The sequence below is a fragment of the Oryza glaberrima genome, chromosome 1 (assembly GCF_000147395.1).
Source record: "Oryza glaberrima chromosome 1, OglaRS2, whole genome shotgun sequence".
NCBI classification, from domain to species: domain Eukaryota; kingdom Viridiplantae; phylum Streptophyta; class Magnoliopsida; order Poales; family Poaceae; genus Oryza; species Oryza glaberrima.
In genome coordinates, this window is record NC_068326.1 from 11,284,290 (window position 1) to 11,299,913 (window position 15,624).

Sequence of the window (15,624 nt, forward strand, 5' to 3'; positions counted from 1 at the left end):
TCCGACCTCTCCACGGCCGGCCGCCGGAAGCTGGCGGTGCCGGCGCCGGCGCCGGAGAAGAAGACGGCGGAGGATCTGGAGAGGATGAGGTACACCAGCGCTTGCACCACCACGAACGCCGCGAACTTGGCCAGCGTCTCGTTGTTGCCTGACAATGCCAGCAAGTCGAAATGATCCATTTTAGGGCCTACGGAATGCTAATTAAGCTTGTTTGTCTCGTTAATTGATGGGGATCTATCTACTCCAGTTGGTTTTATCTGAAGTGGTTACTGATTAGTGTTGTAAGCTAGGACTCTGTCTATATATAAGGTGCTGTGCTTGTTGAGCTTTAGTCTGACTTTGTCGAGAGAATAAGAAATGATGCGTGATGCAGATAGCCGATGCGTACATTCAGTGCATCAAAGAATGTATTGGTAGAAATGGTCTTCTGCAGAAGAAGAAAAACTCAGCTAATCATTTACTATTATTACCGTTTTATAAAAAGGTCAACTCTTGAACTCCACGTCGGCGAAACTATAGTTAGGCAGACAGTAGGAGATAGTAAGAAATGTGGTCTAAAAAAAAGTTGGAAGCAAGCAGTCCTAGTACTACAAAGTAGCACGAGAGTGCAGTAAATACCTTCCAACTTTTAATAGATAACGCCATTGATTTTTATATGATATTTAACCATTCATCATTCGTTTTATTCAGAATATCACAAATATTATTTATTTTATTGTAAATTATAAGTATAGGTTAACATATTACACTAGTTTTCTGAATAAGACAACTGGTACGGTTAAATATTATTTTAATAGAAGTAGTTAACTGTGACATATATCTATTAAACGGAGGTATAGTATAAAAGTATAATAAGTATAGCTAGCTGTACGTGTATATATACCTATACGCGGAAGGGGACAGGATCAGGTCGAAGAACAAGAGAAGTTAATTAATTAGCTATAGGCATCAAGAACAAGCCGGTCGTCTGCCTCCAAAGGGTGTCGCGGATCGACGAAGATATAGAGGCTGTTTGGATGGATAACTCACTTTATCAAACTTCTATGTCACAAGTGTGGTATGCTATAGTTTTTTGGCAAAAAAAAAAAAAAGAGAGCCACACTTGTGGCAAATTTTTTGTTAACAAGTGAGTGTATGACACGTGGACCATGAGAGTAGAAAAGTGTGGCATGCCAAATCTTTGGCTTCAACCAAACATTTACAAAAAAAAAGTCAAACTATAATGTGGCAATGTTTAGGAAGCATCCAATCAGCCCCATACTCCATATAATAATGTTGAGAAATGCGGCGTATTTATGGCCTGGCCGCCTGGTCGATCGGATGAGAGACGACGGCCGGTCACTGGTCAGAAACCGCCGACCTGCAGTTAGCGGTATACACAAATATTGGACAAACTAATTTACTTTTTTTTTCTATGTTCATGACACACACGGTTCAAAGGATAGCGGCATAGATATACTGGTTGGGAACAATTTAAGTTCAATCTTAATTTTTTATTATTTTTCTAATGATATAGACTGTATATTCTCTTCTCTGGCAATTTATTGTGTAGAGATACTTATTTGTATATAGTTGAGAAAAATAAAAAGAAATGAGTGACGCTTTTAAATAAAACAGGAGGGAAAACAACCCAAGAGTCACATTTGTACGATATGACCATGGTCTCATGGGTGGACCTGGCCTAGATAGAAAGTCCACTATAAAATACATTTTTTTACCATATAAATTCAAGGTTATCCTAAAATACAATGGGTTGGCCGGGGCCTTGTGCCAAGGCTAGATCTGCCCGGCCCCTTGATATGATATATGTAGAGCAGGCTTACTTGTTTCATGGATATCATCAGAATTTGATATCAAGATTTGTATACTATGAACTAGCTGGGTGGCCCGCGCGCATATAAACAAAATCATATATTTTTCAGTATGATTTTACTTAAAATTTATTAAATAGCTATCTCGTAAGAACAAACCTTATCATTCTCGTATTTCTAATTACATAGTTCTTAAAAGTCACACCAGTTGCTACTCCTTACTTCTGTCATATCCTTCTTTACTTGTTTACTCGATCTACCACTATTTCTATTCATTCTCTTTGAAACCTTTAAAAATTGGATCTTATAGTTTTTAGAGTTTAATGTCTTGTTAGGTTTCGTTTTTATAATTTCTAGAAGTCACGTCAAACGCTGTCATTATACTCCTATATGGCCACTCTTTATTATTATTGGGATTTTAAAAATCAAACATAATTATCGTCCGGGTTCATTTTTTACTTTCTATAAGTACCGCTGCCTCCCTTCTTTATTGTCATTGATATTTTAAAATCGAACATAATTATCACTGTGTTTTTTTTTACTTTTTAGAAGTTTTGAACCTTTAAATATTGGACCTTATAGTTTTTAGAGTTTATTGTCTTGTTCGCTTTCATTTTTAATAATTTTTAGAAGTCCCGTCAAACAATACCACTATACTCCTCAACGGCCTATCCGACACCTACTCTTTATTGTCATTGGGATCTTAAAAATCGAACATAACTATCGTTGGAATTCTTTTTTTTTCCAGAAGTCCCGCCAACCGTCGGTGGCTATGCAACTATACTCCTATACACCCCGCCCGCTGCTTCTCCTTTTTATTGTCATTGAGATTTTAAAAATCAAATATGATTATCAATGGGGTTTGTTTTTTTACTTTCTAGAAGTCTCGGCAACCGTCTTGCCCTTTTGCTTCACGGCTTGCATGTCGTCCCTCCTTTTAATTTAGTGTTTTATTAACAATTTTATTTAGTGTTTTATTAACAATTTTTATATGTCGTATCAACCACCACCACTCTACTCCTTTATAGGCCTGTTACTTAATTTATATCGTCATGTGTTTTAGATGATCTTTTCTTTCAATAGTCTTTATTATTTATCACCAATTTTAGTTATTTATAAATTTTATTCCTAATTGAAATATTTCTTTTTCTAATTTCAGAATTGTTTTTCCAAATTTAATTAATACCGTATAGTGTTCTTTTAATTTTTCTATTTTTATTATTGAATTTCAGTTGTTTCAAAATTGTATTCTACTTGAACTCTCTTTTAGTTTGTTTAATTATTTTATTTTTTATTCTAAATTTTAATTAATCTCGTATTAGGTTCTTATATGAATTTTTCTTTCAATATTGCTTATTTTTAATTCCGAATTTCAGTTAATTTTAAATTGTATTCCTACTTGAAGTTTTCTTTTCTTTTTGCTAATTTCGTATTTTATTTTTTATTCTAAATATTAATTAATCTCGTATTGGGTTCTTATATAGAGTCTTCTCTCAATATTTCTTATTTTTAATTCTGAACTTCAGTTATTTTTAAATTGTATTCCTACTTGGACTTTCCTTTTCTTTTTCTAATTTTGGATTTCATTTTATTTTTATTCTGAATTTTAATTAATCTAGTATTGTTTTCTTATATGGACTATTCTTTCTATATTGCTTATTTTTAATTCCAAATTTCAGCTATTTTTAAATTGTATTTCTATTTGGACTCTCCTTTTTCTTTTTCTCCGATTAATATGAGAATTTCTAGCCCCCACAGCGAACGTGGTGCCTCATTTCAAAGCTGTTTTTAATAATATAATATATACGTCAAAATCAATAGTGACCAATAATATTGGTCAATCTCCATGTTAATTAAGTACACAATAATGTAAACTAGGGGTTTTCTCACGCAATTTTGGGTAAATAAGTTGGATTGTTATACAATTCATACATCATGTTTTCATATATACAAATAGCGTATAGAACCCGATGCCGGTTGACAGCATCTCATATGTGCCAAATTTAAATACTTAGTGATACTGATAACCCAGGTTATTGGTGCCGGTTCTACATCTGACACATATAAGGAGGGAAAATTTAAATCATGCCACACAAATTTTATAAAATTTGTGATATGCCACCCTGGCCCACATATCATTGACTCATATGGGTCCTACATGTCATTGAAATACATATGGCATATATCAAATTTTACAAAATTAGAGTGGCATGGTTCCAGCAACCAAGGATATATGTGTGTCGATTATATGTAAGAACCAGCAGATATAATACCCACTAAGGCTGCTTCGCCGACATCTCATATGTGTCCGTGTCTGTGAATAACCGATACATATGAGTAATATAATCGTAGTGATGTGCACATCCAGAAGCTTAAAAAAAAAATAACAGCACATCCAGAAGCTAAATTACCATCCATCTTCACATCCACACCCTCATAATCACGGGTATAATCATATTCACATTTGTAAAAAAGAAAAAAAAATCTAAATTAACATTCACATTCCACCTCCACCTTCTGCTCCTTGATGGGGTAGTAGTTTCATTAATTAGTGGCCCCCTTCTCTATCAATATAAGCGAGGCAAAGTTTTTGCAGTTTTTTTAAAGAAAACATTAATTAGTGGTGAAGAACGTGTACTACTCAAGGCTATATATAAAGCGCTGTTCTTGTCGACATAGAGAATAAGAAATGGTCTGTGATGTAGATAGATAGCCAGATACGTATATTCAGTAGATTATGAGCCCCAACAGTGGCCTAATAAGCTAACGTAAAAAACCAAAATTTAAATTTTAAACTAAATTTTAAAATATTTTCAACGTAATTTTTTTAACGTTGGCTTTTAAATGATTATGAACGAATATATAAAAGTTTTACCAGTAAATTAATTTTTATTCTCTGATAAACCGTTTTGACTTCCTCTCTCTTACTGTAAGATTATAACCACCCAGTAATTTCTAAAGCTTAACATAAAAAGATGCCACATCATCATCCATTAACAATTATAACATTTAAGCTTCATCCAAGCATGCTATATTATCTATAATTTAATAATTTATTAAATTTTAGAGATTTAAAAATGTAAGCATGTTAAATCATCCAATATAATTCACATGATATGTCAATATATATTTCCATCATTTTTTATAATATCCTATATGCCTATATAGTTCATCCTCACTTAGTTCATGTTATTTTTCTTTTCTCCTTAGATGCTTAATCTATGGTTCAAATTATCTCTCTTCTTTTTTTCTCTTATTAAGCCATATCATTCTTAACAGTGAAATTTGGTAATCGGCAAAGACGTCATCGGCTTAGAATCATTATCAGCTGCAGCATCTCGGAATCAGCCGATGGGAGTTATCAAGTCGCCAATAGTCGGATTCCTGCTATATTCGGTTAAGGAAATCAATCTACTAAAGGAAGCTTATCCCTAAGTGACCGAGTTTAAAGAGGATGCGGCATGTCAGTTTATCTATTAATTAGGAATAGTTTGTTAGTTTCCTTTTATCTTTAGGAAAGTGTATTTAGTGTCCGATAAGGACTTTATATTTTCTTTTTATCTTTAGGTTAGTTTCTTTCTTGTCCGACAAGGACGTGTATCAACCCATGGGTATAAATATGTACACCCGGGGTCTATGTAATCTATCTTCACGATCAATACAATTCGGTGCATCGCCACCTTTTACCTTTTCTACTTTATTTTATCGTCCGGCGGGACTTGGCACCTGACGCGGGGCTGCATCGGTGTTCGATCTCCGGCTAAAGGATAAGTCCAATGTTCCACTGGCCCGGGCAATTGTAACGTTTACGTCGGCGTCGTTCAAGGCTGCATCAGTACATTCGACCTCTTGGATTGCTCTAGTTTGGATGATATATTTGCCTACCTATTTATCATGTCTCTGTTAATCTAGTCTTAGCATATCAATTTAGCTCTATTGGCTGTCTCTCGCTTTAGGGTTTCTGCCGGTATCGTCTAAATCGTCTTGCTAGATTAGATTAGCCTAGGCATCTACCACCCTGAAAATCAGTCATCGGCTTGATTGTCTAGATATTATGTTTCTTTTCATACTTAGTGCTGCATCAGTTAAGTTTGATCTACTAAGTCATGCTTAGAACCATAATCTCTAGCCTGCTTATTGATTGCCAATAAGGGTTTCATCGGGGTTTCAGCCGGTGAGTTATCTAGACGTTGCATCGGCTTATGAGGATTGCATATACATATAAGTTGGATTTAGCCGATGACAACAAAGGTTTCATTGTTTAATCTAATCTTGTGGATTTCATGACATCGGACCTCCAGCCGATTGGTTTATATTGGATTATATTGTTATTTTATTACAATATCATCAGCCGATTGCCTTTATATCATTATCTACATTGGACATATAGCCGATTGCTTAAACCCTATCGCTATGGGCTGGTATCGGCATCAGCTATTATCGGCTATCGGCTGGAACTACTCCATCGGCTTGTCAGCCGATCGGCTGTTTGATCTATTATTTGCAATATCTTGTCAGTTGCAGGATCAAACTGACTGGCACGCCCGCATCTCATTAATCTTTGGACCTGCACAGGAGCTAAGCAGATCTCCCAGGCCAGTGTGTTCGATTTTTTCATCAACACAGATTAGCACGCCCGGTGGGACCACGAGTTTTATATCCACATGTCTGAAGAAGAAGTCAATGCCAAGATCATGGTCACAGTGGAGAATTTAACGAAGGAACAACAATATCGGCTCGGGGGGCAAGCGCATCAGCTCAGCATGGTGAAGCACATCAGTATCAGCTCATGAAAGCCGATTACAAGATAGAGAAAGAAGATAATTTTGAAGCATGAGTTCTCATACTCCAAAACTGGGGGGCATGTGTTAACAGTGAAATTTGGTAAGCCCAGAGTAATCATCAGCTTAGAGTCAGCATCGGCTTCGAAGTCCTGAGATTAGCCGATCAATACAATTCGGCGCATCGCCACCTTTTACCTTTTACCTGATCGTGAGAATAGATTACATACACCCCGGGTGTACGACTGACAATTTGATAACTCTCATCGGCTAATCTCAGGACTTCGAAGCCGATGCTGACTCTAAGCTGATGATTACTCCGGGCTTACCAAATTTCACTGTTAACAATCATCTTATTTTTTTAGCTCTTAGATGTATGGTCTAAATTATCTTTCTTCTTTTGTTATCTCATAAAGCCACGTAATGTTTTGAATCATCATTTTACTTACTATTTAAATTTAAATCATATCAACTTATGTAAACTTAAATTTGTGAAAACTTATATTGTTTAAACTATCTTACACATTATTTTTATCTATTGTTATCATATTAAACTCTCACAGCAATGCGTGAGGGTCTCACCTAGTTAGAAAATGTGGGTAGCCGATGAGGCTCTATGATTGCATACATGGTCCCCGCAGCGAAAAAACAACTGAGCTAATCATTCACTATTATAAAGAAGCCAACTCCTCCATTCCTCATGCATGTCGATCCGCGAAAAAATAGTTAGCAAGTCAGTTAAGAAACGGCTGTACAAGTAGCGAGGGTGCATGTGTGTATATACGCGGAATGTTATGGGAGGACAGAAGAAGTGTAGCAGAGACGATGGATCGATCGATCAGAGGATTATTTACTATTTTCTCCCTCTTAAAATAAGTTCGCTTTTATACATGAATTTTTTTAGGTAAACCTCAAAAGAGGATAGGGAGTTCCTGTTTTCATTTAAGAAGAAGAGATGTGGCCCAGTTTTTAGGGAAAACCGGGCCCGAAAACCTCACAAGTGCGCGGTTAATTGAGGGAAATCGGTCAAAAACCCACACGAGGAACAGTACAGGACACATGCAGCAGCACTACTGAAGTTCGAAACAAAAGTCATCGTTGCCAAGCTCAGAGGAGCAGCTCCAACTTCTTAAGAACAAACTACGAACTAGGCGACCACAAAGATAACGTAGGGCAGGGTCTTCTAAACGAAGCCTCCAAGGAGAAGCGTCGGAGAAAGTATAAAATAGTAAATAATCCTCGCGAATTAAAGAAAGTATAAAGCGTTGTCATGGTCGATTGGAGCTCTGGATCAGTGGCCGACTAGGTTAGCTGTATATATTGACAAGGATAATCCTAGTTTAGAACTAAAATAAATTTAAACTTTATATATCGACAAGGACCTTCAATGGAAAAAGAAGAGAAAAAAACATAGAAGAGTCTCATTTCATTGTTTTTTCTTCGAATGCTCAGGAAAAAAAGAGTTTTTGCAACTATGAGTTTACGACCCGCCGACGTACAAGCCATAGTGGAGTTACAGGCAGAAAGGAGAGAGCACACGAAGCTAACTAATGGGGTGTTTTGGTGAGAGGGTCTAAACTTTAGTCCCTCTCACCAAAAAATAAGTCCCTCCCTCTTACCCAAACACCCCCTAAGGCCTTGTGTAGTTGGGAAAAATTTTTGGGTTTGGTTGTCACATCGGATATACGGACACATATTTGAAGTATTAAACATAGTATAATAATAAAACAAATTACAGATTCTGCCAGGAAACTGCGAGATGGATTTATTAAGCCTAATTAATCCGTCATTAGCAAATGTTTACTGTAGCACCACATTGTCAAATCATGGCGCAATTAGGCTTAAAAAATTCACCTCGCAATTTACACGCAAACTGTGTAATTAGTTTTTTTTTCCATATTTAATACTCCATGTATGTGTCCAAACATTTGATGTGATGGGTGAAAAGTTTGTGTTTTGGTAACTAAACAAGGCCCCCTAGAAAATATTAGTATTAACATTGATATTATACAGTGAATACTGAAATATAGCAAAACCCAGTCCCTATGAGCTCTTGTTGGCGTATAGACTGTATAATATCAATGTTAATTCAAATATTTAGGATGTTGTAATGCATCAAAGACATACTCGTTCAACCATGCTATTGAAAATTGATGGCTAGGTTTTGTCTTTACCCTATGAAATCAAAATCTATATTGATTAATACCGACCAATCCTATGTAAATTAAGCATAGTAATCATATAAATTTGACTTCATATTGATTACTATTAAGTTTTCTACGTTCTTGTGATGCATTATATGCCAGATCTCTGAAAAATTAGGTATTAATTATGCCAAAAGTTTAAATACAAAATTTTGAATTCAAAACCCCACTAATTAAACAGCTGACTGCTGCTTAGAGGTGTGTAAATGCAGCATTGCAGCAATGGTTAGAGCATCACCAATTCACCATCGTATACCAAAATAAAAAGTCCATCCCAAAAATTACGTACGCTTTTAGATTCCTAATTAGATTTTAAGGTGTTAATTCCTCTCTTAAAAGATATCTAAAAAATGACTCCCAAAATAACAAGTGGGTTTAACTTGAAACTACCACCAGAAACAAAAATGCTCTCCTCCTCTGGCCCGAAGCGATCCCTCTACATGCGTGTCGCCTCTTTGCCCTTTCCACGCAGGGATCAAGAAGGGATGAAGAAATAGGATTTCCAATTTTTGGTCACGTAATTAGGACAACTCTCGGAACCAAATTTCAACAAATGCTCAAAAAATTTTAGTATTGGAATCCATATTAGACATCTATTGATAATGCCCAAACTTTTCAACTCTTCATGAAAGATATACGTACACACGTCATCACACGTGCACGCAAACACTATCACATACCCCTTAATTAAGGCCCCAAACACATTAATTCTTAAAAAGCCACTACTTCAAATCATTGGCTTCACTGAAATTTTTACCGATAGGATAAACTGCGTGTATGCGTAACATCGATGGGCACGATTTGAATCCCATGGTCAGGAGTCATGCAATGACGTCTCCAGAACCACACCTTGTTCATAGAAACCAAGACAGAACAGTTGCATCAAAACAAGATTATGGTCATAATATAGCTCAAATTATACCGGGATACATTAATATATGCATCTTACTTAGCATTCAAACGAACAATGAAAGAATTTTGCAGCCATGCATACAAACCGTATACATCCAGAACTGAAATTAATTACACACCAAACCAAAATCAAACCAAAAAAAAAAAAAAAATCAGCACGAGAAGGAGCAGCATCGGATCAGCAGAAGCTCCAGCTCCACGTCACCGCTCGCGCCGTCGTCGTCGTTCGACGTCGACCGCCCTCCCTGCGGCTGGCCACCGCCGGCGGGACTAGACGGCTCGCCGCCGCCGAACCGCGGCGTCATCTCGGCGGCGAGCAGCGCGGCCATGCGGCGGGCGCTCTCCGACCTCTCCACGCCGTCCGGCCGCCGGAAGCTGGCGCTCCTACCGTGGCCGGCGACGCCGCCGGAGACGAAGACGGCGGAGGAGTTGGAGAGGATGAGGTACACCAGCGCCTGCACCACCACGAACGCCGCGAACTTGGCCAGCGTCTCGTGGCCTGCCAAGTCGAAATCGAAGTGATAATAATCCATCGAATATCTATGACCTGGATGTAATTTGATGGGTGTTGTGTTCTTGATCTTCTTTGTGTCTTTGATCGAATGATCGGGATTAGTTTTGATGTGGAGTGATCAGTGCCGATCGAATGACATGGATATATATACTGAGATTACTGAACATTAACTGAACTTTGTGGCCGGAGTTCGTTATAGAAATGGTCAGTGATGCAGATAGGTAGATGAGGCACTAAGTTCAGTGCATTTACGTTTACACAAGTACTAGAAATGGTCCTCTAATTAGGAAGAAAAAGACTTTGTGATTGCTCAACTGGGTACATCTCTCAATCTCTCATACACGTTAATTTTATTTAATTTGCACAAACCCATAAAAGAATTTTCCATGACGTTGATAGTTAGCGCGAGAAGCTGCATAATTCAGTCAGTCAGTGCATGCATTTTTCTACGGTTACACATGTATACACATGTACGGAAATGGTCATCTTGGAAGATGAAGACTTTTTGCTAGCTTTGCTAATCATTCACTCGCCGCAAATTAAAATCGCGGCAACCCTTTCACTCACGTCAGCTGAAATACAGTTATATATTCAGACAGTTAGCAAAAGAGAAATGCAAGTTGCACGTGTACGTACGTACGTAAACGCGGAAGGTGACGTACGTGTGTATACGCGTATACGAAGCATATGCAGGATGCAGGAATGAGAAGAAGAAGAAGAAGAAGAAGAAGAAGCGGTCGCCTCGCCGCGCCAATAGATGCGGCGCGCGGAGGGAGGCCCAACCCGGTCGACCGGATCGGCATCTCGTACGTCGAATCCGCGGCCGGGGTCGATCCTGTTGGAGCTAATACATTTCCTGAATTTTACTTAGACAACACGGTAACCAATTCGATGCGGCTTTTTCTTTTTCTCTGATTACGACCCTCGTTCGGTTTATAAGCTTATAATTTTTTCATGCTATATCAATATGAATCTTCGCAATGTCTTGTACGGATCATCAAAAAAAAAAAATCCCTCAAGAATGCCCCTCTCGTGTACCTTTTTCTTTTAAATTCGGTACAAATAGTTGTAAAAAATTGTGTCTTTTTTACAATATAGAGTATAGTGATATCTATCGTTCCATTAAAAATCAAGTTCAAATTTTACTTACACATCTAGGAAAAAAAGACAAATTTAGAAGTGAACAATATGCTATTATTCATGTGCTAAATTTATCATTTTTTATTTCTCGACATGTAAGTTGAGTTTGAACCTAAGATAGTTGTATACATGTATCTTATGAGTGTTATCAAATTTTTTAGAGTTAACGAGGGAACATTTCTCGAGGAACCTTGTACTAGTAGCAGTAGGCAGCCAATAGTAGTGTAGTAGTATTTCTTTCTACTACGTTCTTGAAGCTTCAGGGTGTATTTAGTTCACACTAAAATTGGAAGTTTGATTGAAATTGGAACGATGTGACGGAAAAGTTAGAAGTTTGTGTGTGTAGGAAAGTTTTGATGTGATAGAAAAGTTGGAAGTTTGAAGAAAAAGTTAGGAACTAAACCAGGCCTCAGTTGTACTCCCTCCGTCCTATAAATCACTTATTGATCGAAAAAGTTAGGAACTAAACCAGGCCTAAGTGATTGAGATAGATCGAACAGTAAGTCGAGACAATATAAATTACTTATGTTTAAAGATACTTTAAGATAACGATTATACGTACGTTTATAGCATAGCCGATCAAATAGATCTAACATGTATCGGCTAATACTCCGATACCACTCTATATTAAGATATTAAAACAGGCAAAATATATCAAACAGAAAGCCTAATATACTTTAAAGCAATAAGATCTTAATATAAAGGACAGATTTAGCATATCAAGCGAATATATAAGAAATAAAGTAGCTAAATTAGGTAAGATCGGCTGAAACCCCGATACTATCTCTCTTGATGACCATAAAACGAGCTAGATATTGCAGTTATGAAAATTACTTAATAGATCGAACTCAACCGATGCAGCATTAAGCATAAGAATAAATGCAAGATCTAAACAGGTCGACGAAAATCTCTCTAGGAGATGGTAGATATGCTATATAATCTAGATTAACAACTAGATCTAACTCTATCGGCTACCTTACAAGGATAGAGTACTGGCCGATCGAGGGTTAGATCATAATACTAATAAAGATTAGGATGCATATATGATAACTCGACGATTTATATAAACAAGATTAAGGTATCGTAAAGATGGAAGCACTAATCCCAAGAACGCAAGCCATCATGACAAGCTTTACCTCTTGTTGAAGATTGAAATCGATGCAGCTCAACCCGAAAGCAAGAACTTGTCGAAACAATGAAAGTAGAAAAAGGGTGGCGATGCGCCGAAAGTGTTATTGAACTGCGTTGTAAATTACATGGGATCGAGTCATATTTATACCCGAGATACATAACTGGTCCTTGCCGGACATGACTCTTATCTCTAACAAACTCTAAGATACGAACAAGTCTTTACAGCAGACTCTTGCCGAAACATATCTCTAAAGAAACTATTTAAAATATCCTAATTAATAGATACAATTGCCTATCCATGAGCTTATCTCCATCGTGTGAATCCTTGTGTAGCACGTTGATCAATCCCGGAGATGTTTCCATAACTATCTCAACGAAATCGGCTACATCAGCTGTATCAGTTGACTTCTGTCCGATTCATCTCAGCCGATGCGGTCTTCAGCCGACGCCCCTCGCAGCCGATGCGTACTCTGTCCTTTGAATACGATTCTCCGCCGGATCCACTTCGATTCCGATGTTGAACCTGATTCATGATTTACCAAATTTGGTCGTTAACATACGGTACTAGGTTGGTTTTTTTATGGAACGGATGGAGTATAGCCTATAAATAGGTAGTTAATGTATGTGTAAGTGACTGATGTTTCGGACCCAAAAACATAGATGGCCAAATGGGCCGTCTAGCCTAGCCCGCGCATGACCAAGCCCAAGTTGGGCCGACACGGCTCGACCTACACGCCGGGCCGGGTTGTGCTCACCCACGGGCTCCACCAATGGTCCATGCATGGCCCAATAATACTCAGGTCGTGTCGGGCTGGCCCGAAGACACAAAAGCCCACTGTGCTCTTTTGTGGAATAAGTCTATTTTGCCTCGCTCATCTATTGGGCTATGCCTTATATGGCTAAAGTAAGTCTATTTTGGCTCCCTAATCGTTGGTTCGTGCTGTGCCGAGCTGGCCCATCGTGCCCAGGAAGAGGCCCATGCACGGCCCAAAGGTTAGGTCGGGCCATACCATGTTTGGGCTAGGCCAAAACCTGTCGAGCCCATGGCCGTTTGACCATTTATACCGAGGAATACCAGTAAGTTACTAGCACACAAGCTGTACAACTTTCAAACATTAGCTTCACTGTGATGAGTACTTGCTCTGTTCCCTGCTTGGAAACATACTCAACACCAATAACTGGTATCAGAGTGCACATGTTCAAGTAGGCTAGTAGGGCGTGACGAAGTAGTGCGGTGTATTGACATTGTCAATTGAAGCTGTAGGTATGGTTTCAAGTTCGGACGCCACCATGGCGTAGTCTTTGGTTACTGTATTTACATAAGAAAATAATGATATATGGAGTATCAAAATATGGATGTTGCTGCTATCCCAAGGATTATGGTATATTGTCAATACTGTGGTGGAGAATTTGCAAGCAGGTAGGCAGGTTCAGGCAGGCATAGCTCACGGTGTGACGGAGCTAGGGCTTAGACAGGCAAGTAGGCACTCCAACCTCGGTGTGACTCGGAGCGAGCTATGTGCGGGGTTGTCGAAGGCTGGGGAAGAAGGCGGTGAGTGGTGGAGGTGCTACGGGGAGGGGAAGGCAGAGGCGGCATGTTGATGGTTTTAGTTATGTGCCTGTGCCAGAGGGGAAGATGAAGGGGAGGGAGAGACTGACTTGTGGGTCCCACGGTGCTTTTCATGCTAGCACTTCATGTAGGTAAAAGAGACAAACAGTTAAGAAGTCCCTATATCTAGTGGCAATTTTAGATGTGCAAACCAAAGAATATTGCTAAACCCAATAGTGCTAAATATTTAACTTTCCCTGATTTCATATTGGGTATTTGGATATAAAAGGAATATTTGGAATCCTCTTTGTTGGAGCAACTTTTGAGCATTGTAGATTTTTATTGGACTTCCATAATGGTTCCAACGAACAAACTTAATTAAATTGCACAATTCGAATCACAAAGACTTTTATTTAATCAAAAATCTTTGTAGGCCGGATCCGATTCTCAGCCCCCTGATTCCTAGCCCCATCTGCAATTTCTCCATCTACATTGGAAATCAATAAGAACAGAAGAGTATATGAACACATCAACAACAAGCAAGCACACCACAAACCAAGAAGACAAGAACAAATACATCACAAACCAGAACAAACAATTCACCGTTACATGTTCTACCATGGACAATTACATGTTCAACATATTGGACACACCGTCCCAATGGATCTGCCGCCGTCATCGCCGATTCCCTGAATCGTTGCTGTTCATCTCCTTTGAGATGCCGCCATCATCTGCTTCCACCGTGGTGAGGTCAGAGGCGGCTGGATCAGGCGAGCCTTGACCTCAAGGAGCCCGGATCCGGTGGCCCCCGACCTCTAGGTGATCGGATCCAGCGCGACTGGGGAGTGAGAGCAGTGAGGAAGTGCTGAAGAGGAGAGGGCGCCGCCGAGGAGAGGAGGAGGAGGGGCAGTGGGCGGAAAGAAAATACGGAGAGGGAAGGGGAGGAGGGGCAGCGGACGGAGAGGGATGAGGGAGAGGGAGGGAAGGAGGGGCGATGGATGAAGAGGAAGGGGGAGGAGGAGTGGAAGACAGAGAGGGAGCAGGAGGCAGGCACATGTGCGAGAGATAGGAGAGGGAGAAAGAGATGTGCGAGAGAGAGAGAGATGAGGATAGGATAAGGCGCTCTCCTATCCTCGCTAAAATATCTCGCTCCCATCCTGCTGGCTCGGATCGGCTAGACTGGTATTAGTTTTTTTAAGAAACCGACACCTATAATATATTATAGGTGCAGGTTCTTTTAAAAAACTGGTACCTATGGTTTTTTTCTCTAGAAGTGGCACCTACAATTCTCAAATGTTCCGGTTCTATATTTTTTATCGCATGAAGGTAGAAAAAAGGTTCATAGGTGCTGGTTTTAAATGAATTGACACCAATGATCGATACCTATAGGGGTTTTAGTATTGCCAGAGAGATTGATTTACATATAGTGAAGGAATCAATTCTACAGGATGCTCTTAATTTTTCTTTAGATGGGATGTGTCCCAGATTAAGATTTACTTAAATTTTAGGTTGCCAAAATAAACAGCTAAACTGAGTCTTTATGCCATGCCAAGTGGATTCATCTGGATACTTTAGTAGGCAT